Source organism: Salvia hispanica, chromosome 4 (genome assembly GCF_023119035.1).
Source record: "Salvia hispanica cultivar TCC Black 2014 chromosome 4, UniMelb_Shisp_WGS_1.0, whole genome shotgun sequence".
Taxonomy (NCBI): Eukaryota; Viridiplantae; Streptophyta; class Magnoliopsida; order Lamiales; family Lamiaceae; genus Salvia; species Salvia hispanica.
This window is the reverse complement of record NC_062968.1, coordinates 28,944,273-28,952,480: the sequence shown is the minus strand read 5'-3', so window position 1 is coordinate 28,952,480 and position 8,208 is coordinate 28,944,273. Positions and strand designations below refer to the sequence as shown.

The following is an 8,208-nucleotide window of genomic DNA, read 5'->3' as shown; positions in this document are numbered from 1 at the left end:
TTCATTAAATAATACATATACTAAAAAAAAAAAAGTTGTTTTGCAAGCATCAAAATGCTTGCAAATAAGCATATATGCTTGCAAAATAGTCATTTTGCAAGCACTTTGCAAGCAAGAAAGGTGCTTCCCATTTCGTTCGTAGCAAAATTTGCGAGCACATTTGCAAGCACATGCTTAAAAATTTACAACCACATTAACTAGTGCTCGCAAAGTTGCTTGCAAAATCTAACAGTCAAATTAGTACATTGCAAGCATTTTTTGCTCGCAAAACTTCCTCAAGGTTGTCGCCATATTCAACTTTAGCGAGCATTCACTGTGCTCGCAAAAAATAATTGCATTTTCTGACTTCAATTTGCAAGTACCACTGTGCTTGCTGTTCAACATTTATTCTAAAATATTTTTCTGTTAAATTTTTGTAATTTTTTTAAAAATTAATATTAGGATTTATTTTTTCAAATCATAATATGAAATAATTCAATAGAATGACGAAAATTCAAATTTTATATAGATACAAAACAAAATATTATTTCACACTTCAATTCAATCCATTTTTCAGATTAAACAAGATTAGTTCAAACAAATACTAACTGTATTTTGCATCCCATCATAAACATGAAATCTCCCACAATTTAGTTCAAATCTATTTAGCCACTCTTCCTTGGACTTGCTGAATAAGGACATTTACGAGTTCCCACAATTCTGCGATCTCTTGATGCAAAGGCTGTAGTCGTTGCTTGAGAAATCTCATGAGATCTCATGAACTGAAAGAAGTAAAACTCAAGCAAGTCAGGCATCAACTGAATCATCAGGCAGAATCCTATTAATTCTATCTACAAAGAAGTAAAATTTCTATAGATCAACTGAATATCTAAAAGTAGAGATTTTGAGGGTCTAAATTTTCTTTCCACACGACAATCTCAAGTAAAACACAATCAGCAAATTACCTCAATTTCTTTGGCTTCTTGTGAACATAACTCGTGTGAGTCCTTTAGCCTATGAGTCTTGAGAAATAGGTCCCAAAATGGAGGGAGCTTTCCCTGCAAAGAATTTCAATAAAAATTTAACAATAATTAAAAATGTAAACAATTGAAACTGGAAAATACAATTCTTACCATTTTTTTGGCTGTTACATCAAATGCAACACAGGATGTCATCACCCCCTTCTTTCCTTTCTTCTTCGCCTTCTTCCATTTCTTCTTCCCCTTCTTCTTCCCCTTCGACTGCGTTAAAAAGTGTGAAGAGTTTCTCTAGCTCGGGAGGAACGTCCTCTAGTTCCTTAAGAGGTGTGCCACAGGATGAGGCTCCTCTAAGTCGTCCGGTAAATCCTCCTCTAGGCATTTAACTATAAGTTCAAGCATAAACATAAGTTATGCAGAGTTCCAGAGCTGAGCAAATGATGTTATATTTTTTCTTACATGGGATTGGGGTGATTGGAGCCTGATACAAGTAAAACACGTCCAGCAGCGACAGATCAGCTACAATTCTACCACAAACCTATGTCCAACAACAAAAAGATATATTAATACTTATGAAACATTATGCAAATTCACCAATATCCAAATAGAAGCATAAAACATAACTTAATCTTCACAAAATGAAAGCTATCAGTAGAAGAATATATGTAATAAACCCAATCCGTTACAGGGATCTTCCTTTATACATTATGCAAATAAAAGATTAATACCACGAGTAGGGTCGGGAAGAGCTGAGGGGAGCGGCGATAGAGGCAGGGGAGGAGGGGGATCTGCAGCGACAAATCAACTACAATTCTACCACAAACCTATGTCCAACAACAAAAAGATATATTAATACATATGAAACATTATGCAAATTCACCAATATCCATAAAACATAGCTTAATCTTCAAAAAATGAAAGCTATCAATAGAGGATATAGTTTCATTGTGATTAAGGTGGATACAGTTTCAAATTTCAATACATCATCATCAAAAAGAATTCCATCTCCAAGGTCTTGTCATAGTTTCAAGCTCAATAAACAAGTGGACAGCATACACCATTTGACTATTGGAAAACCATAAGCACTCCATTGTTCCAAACTGACATAAAAGAACCTAATTCGACCAAAAGATGTTACAAATATTCTGACAGTTAAATTAATGGATAACAGAGTTCATGCCTAACAAGAAAAGGAGAGAAGTGATTATTAGTGCTCTCTCCCACAGTATTTGAAATACTTTCAAATCATTATTATGATAAAAATAATTATAAGAGCAAATAATATAACCAGAGTTGAGTAATGTTAAGTCACCTAAAAGGAGAGAAGTTTGCATCAAATGCTCAGAGAAAGTTAGCAACGAACAACTAACAAAACACAAGAGTAATAGAATAATTAAATAGGAGGGAAACAAGAGAGAAACAATGAGCTAAATTGTACCAATATAAAGCTGTATTAAAAGAGATTAAAATGGGCTGAAATCATGGTAGCTATTACCTTATCAGCAGAGCTAGTAACCACTAATTCACCTTCTGCAGCAAATTTGACTCTTGTAACCTAGAGAAGAACCAAAGAATGTTTTTATCCATCTTCATGAAAGAGTCCAAACAAGACAATGTTCAGTACCAACCTTCTTTGAGTGGCCAGTGAGAGTAGATACTACTTGGCTGATGATCTATCAAAAACTACAGCATTCGAGTCTGCCCCAGCAGTGGAATGAGATCCTAAGAGAAACATCCAGAAGAAGTTGCAAAATAAGAAAACATTTAATGAAAAATATATACAGTACCTATTAATATCAGAAGGGAAAATTGTAGAGTAATAATCAACAACATATGCTATAGATATTCACAACGATCGATAAATATTTGAACCAGATGCGTGAGACTAGAGCATCAAGCTTGAATACATGTGTGTGGAAGCAATTTTGGCAGGCAGCAATCATACATCACAATACTAAAATGAAAGCGAACAACAACGCAATACCAAAATTCATCAGTATCTGATTAACAATCACAAAACAAACTAGTATGCATATGATTGCAATAAAACGACGTTTAGCTAAATTAGTTTATGCGCGCCTGAAAATGAAGAGTAAGAATAGACTCATAACACAGTCTAAGTGTCGTTTCCCTATTCCGAGGGTGATTGCTTCAACACTTCCAATTATTGATTGGTAAAGCAATATTTCACAGAGAAAAACCAGGTTTCAAGCAGCGATTGCGAAGCTATCTGTTGTAAAATGAAAGCTTAGATCAACTCAATTTCCAGAAATCTAAAAGGTAAGACTGAAAGGAGTTCTCAATCACACAAATGTAGCTGACAGCAAATATAAAAAAATGGTAAAAGAGGTCGGGCGGCACATAGGAAGAAGATCAGTACCTAGGTTTCCATGAGATGTTTCTGACTTTGGACGAATTGAAGTGGTCGAGCGACAGAGGAAGAATGCCGAGCGACAGAGGAAGAATGCGCAGCGACGGCGGAGAGGAAGAGGGGTAGCAGCGCGGCGGAATCCCGGCAGCAACGGCTAATATGCGAACAACGCAACGGAATCCCGACGGCAGACGTGCATGCATACGAAATCAAAAAATTAAACAGAATCACGCTTCAAAAAATTAAAATAGAATCACAAAAGCTCACGGATCTGCTGATGAAATCACGGAACTCGCGCTTCAAAATAAAAAATTTAAACAGAATTCCCGATGAAAACACTTGTGGATCTACCAAATCGAAGACGAAACAAACTGGAATAGAAAAGCACCTTAGATTTTGGCAACTATGCGGGATTCATGGTGGAGATTTAGGGTTTTTTGTTTAGATAAAGAGATTGGAGAAAAAGAAGAGAAAGGAGAATGAGTGGAGAACGAGTGGAGAAAGGAAGAAAAGAGAAGAAAGAAGAAATGGGAATGGGAAAGAATGAGAGATGGAGCAGGTACAATCAGGATTAGATCTAATATTTTGTGAGCACTATAAAGTGTGCTAGCAAATTTGCGAGCACATTTGCAAGCACTATAAAGTGTGCTAGCTAAACAGCGACCAAATTGCAAGCACGATTAGTTTACTCGCATTTTGTCGGGGATTGCGACCAAATATTAATTTGCTAGCACCGTGTGCTCGCAAATTAGCAAGCATAATTAGTTTGCTCGGAGAAATTGTCGCAACTTATTTGCAACCATCTATTTTTGCAATTTGGTCGCTTTTTGTCGCAATTCTGCCAGATTTTGCAAGCACCATATGTGCTTGCAAATTTGTGCTTGCAAACTGGCTTTTTTTTTAGTGATAGAGCTTGAAATATTAGATGGTTTTGTTTTCAAATTTTGAAAATGAAATAAATAATCTATAAAAAAAATTAAAAATTGAACTGCAAAAATGTTCTTTGAATAATGTAGGATGCATATTTGCGATATTTCATGATAAAAAATTGCATCTGATGTATCTAGGCAGACAAAACTTTAATTAATTCATTTGAGAAACTTTTTCAACTTTTTCTTTCCACTTTTTACACTATTGATCTTTCCCTTTTAGTCGACACTAACCTATTTAATGCGGCTACATGTTTGTAGATTTTTGCAAAAATTTATTTTATCCAAAACATCTAATGATTTTTAGAGGTAATGAAAATATTTGGTGATTGTATGTTTAATTAATTTCTCAACTTCTCTTCTCCCTATTCGCTTTGATTTATTGGCAGTAACTGCATTTCTCCTTCTCTTGTTTCATTTAATTACAGTTTGGAACTTTGGATCTTAGACATTTTCTAAAATTTAGATCTTCATTTTACTTGGTTGTTTTATTTTTTTCGTGGATAGAAGAGACAACAAATTGAGAAGGTGAGAATTCAAAAAGGAAGATTATGTTCTAAATTTAAAAAAAAAAAAAATCATTACCTTTTTTAATCTTTTCTTCACCTCTCATGATGTAAAGTTTATGTTAATTCTAAATTATAGACTAGTATTAGTATCAATTTTCAAAATGTCATTTTCGTTGAATATATCGTCAAATTTCACCATGCACCTATTTAAATTTATCTAAACTCCTTAGTTAATCTTTTATTTGTCTCTCATATAGTTTAATTTATGCCACTAACATACAAAATGCTTCTTTTAAATCCCTTACCAGCTGTTTAACAACCAATGCCTAAAAATTTTGGAACTTAATTGTCATCCAGATTTGAAAGAATGTTCTAATTTTAATATTGAATATTTGAATTTATCATCAAAATTTTTTTGTCATTCAGTTTTTATACTATATATGTCTTCCTTTAAATGTTACTATCAGATATAATAAAAAATTAATTGTGGCAGAGATGAATTTGGATGTCCTCCAGCTCTATGAAAAAAGTTAAAGAAATTGTGTCGCCTTCTGCCCAAGGTCTGAAAGTCTGATCACAGTAGTTGAACTAGTGTTACCAAATCTTAAACTCTACACGTGACTTTTAATGAAAAGCATTTTGGCGCACGGTGTTTGTAAATACCATGTATTGGAGGAGAAAGAAGTGGGTAATTAATCACTCACATAAATATTAGTACTGTATATCTTCTCTCAAAGAAATCAAAATTGAACATGATGGCGATTGACGTAAACTCACAATTGGTTATTGCGTTCGACAAGTTAAAGGAGTTTGCTCTCGGCCTCACTCCCCAAGCTAATTTCAATATCCCTGATTTATCATCTCTTCATAACCAGCACCACACCATGCTGGACACTCTACAATCCCTCCGGAAAAGCTGCTGTGAGAAACTGGATTGCCTCGACACCTACAAGAAGCTGTTTGCCGTCATCATCTCTGTCACCGTAGCAGCAGCAGCAGCAGCAACCGCCAATTCTGCCCATACCAAAATGGCCCCGGTGGCGGGTGTAGCCATTCTGTTATTGGATCTCAGGAAATGTCTGGAGAAGCGTGAGGCCGATGTCAAGAAACACAAGGAGATCACATCGGCATTGAAAACGCCATCAATGATCTCCAAGTAATAATTGCATTTTTGTCGGAAAATGGTGGTAGCCGGAAGAAACGGGCGGCGATAACAGAGAAATTACTACAAGACTACAACGACAATATGAAGCGGACTAAACAGGAAGTTAATCGCGTTCTCGCTCTATTATAGCCTGTAGGAAGTTAATCGCGTTCACGCTGTATTATAGGCCGTACAGGAAGCTACAACCGCTTGAGATACCCGAGTGGAAATGGGAGCATGTCGCCATGGACTTCGTGACGGCATTGCCAAGGACCCTAAAAGGGAACACCGTGATCTGGGTGATCATAGATCGACTTACCAAGAGTGCGCACTTCATACCTATCCCCGTGACCCATGGATCGGATAGGCTAGCTCGGATCTACATTCAAGAGATCGTGCGATTACATGGAGTCCCGGTGACGATTACGTCTGATCGCGACCCGAAGTTCACCTCGAAGTTTTGGATTAGTTTACAGCGCGAGCTTGGAACCGGACTAAACTTTAGCACGGCTTTTCACCCACAGTCCGATGGACAATCCGAAAGAACGATACAAACTCTCGAGGACATGTTAAGGGCCGTGGTGCTCGACCGAGGCGGAAGTTGGGAGACCGCACTCCCTCTGATCGAATTCGCTTACAACAACAGCTTCCAAGCAACGATCGGCATGGCGCCGTATGAAGCACTTTATGGAAGAAAGTGTAGATCTCCGCTTTACTGGGACGAAGTTGGCGAACGAAGGGCACTTGGACTCGATGCAGTCGAAGAGATGGTCGAAGTCGTTCGACAAATCCGTGCGCGAATGAAGGAAGCCCAAGACAGACAAAAGTCATACGCCGACGTCCGACGGACGGACTTACAGTTCCAAGCCGGCGATAAAGTTTTCCTCAAGATATCCCCGTCGAAAGGGATAATGCGTTTTGGGGTTAAAGGGAAACTGAAACCGCGTTTTATCGGACCGTACGAAATTCTTGAAGGAGTAGAAACCGTAGCTTATCGTTTAGCGCTGCCGCCCAGCCTTGGGAATGTGCACAACGTCTTTCATGTGTCGCAGTTGCGGAAATACGTGTTCGATCCGAAGCATGTGATTCGCTACGAGGAAGTTGCCGTATACCCGGATCTGAACTACGGGAGCAACCCCAGATGATCTTGGATCGGAAGGTTCAAACCTCGAGAAATAAATCTACTGCCTTCGTGAAAATACAATGGAGAAACCACGGGCCCGAAGAAGCCACGTGGGAGCTTGAGGATAAGATGATGGAACTATACCCGGAACTCTTCCCATAAAGGTACCAAATTTCGGGACGAAATTTCTTTTAAGAGTGGTAGGATGTAACATCCCGGATTTTCGAAGCCTAATTTTAGAGCCCTAAAATTTTATTGATGACGTGGGAGACGAGAATTAATTGAGCAATGAATTTATTGCATGAGTTCTTATGACCGAGTTGTGTCTAGGGTTGCGTTGGAAGTTTGAAAAGTAAAACTTTTTGATTATATGATGTGGCAGGTGGTTAATTAAATTATGAGGTGAATTATTTGTTTAAGGGTGAGTGAGAATATTAGGGAAATTTTCCATAAATACTAGCCAAATAATTATGAGATTTTCGAACCCCTTGACTTTTTGGAGAAGGAATTCTATTTTTCCGGATTTAATTTAATTCTTGTGATATTTATCCAAATTAAATCCAAAACCCAAAAATTCTCTATTCTCTTGATGAGGAAAAATCGAACCCTTTTTGGCTCTAGGTGATTTTCGAAAATCACCTATTCTTGGGAAGGAAGAATTTATTTTATTTTAATTGATCCCTTATTTGATTTCCTTCCATACCTAGAATTTAAATATTCTACCAAATCTTTCCATACCTCAAGAGATCTTGCCATATCTTATTTTAGTTAATATTAAAAATCCATTCTTTATTTAAAAGGCCTACTACACGCCTATTTCCAATCCCTAGTTGGGAGAATCCTTATTTTTATTTTGCTCCGTGATATTTTATTCTACTCCGTAAAATATACCAAACGAAATCTTGGCTAAATAAGAGCCATATTTTCGAATTCTCCATGCCTTGAAACCCTAGTTCTTTTTATTTCTTCTTCCCTACTCCACAATATTTTATTTAATTGTGTAGAATCAAATCTTACCAAATATTTTATTTTATTTACCTAAAGATTTTATTGAGCACTATAAATAAGAGAAACCCCTAAACCCTAGCCATCAAATTTTCGCCCCCCACCCCATATCACACTCCTCCCTCTCTTCACTCCCTCAATTTTCTTCTACTTTTATCCAATAATCCTCCT

At 37.0% G+C, this 8,208-nt stretch overlaps 1 long non-coding RNA gene across 2 annotated transcripts; it reads right to left on the bottom strand.

Annotated features, from left to right (window-relative positions):
* Positions 1–483: 483 nt before the first annotated feature.
* LOC125185600 lies at positions 484–3,801 on the bottom strand. Of its 2 annotated transcripts, XR_007170193.1 has the most exons (9): positions 3,337–3,801; positions 2,585–2,678; positions 2,452–2,511; positions 2,269–2,321; positions 1,685–1,780; positions 1,416–1,494; positions 1,113–1,342; positions 945–1,037; positions 484–761 (listed from the first exon to the last, which is right to left on the bottom strand). It is a non-coding gene; the product is annotated as an uncharacterized LOC125185600 (long non-coding RNA). The 2 variants fall into 2 exon arrangements; XR_007170192.1 differs by lacking the exon at positions 2,269–2,321.
* Between the last annotated feature and the right edge of the window lie 4,407 nt (positions 3,802–8,208).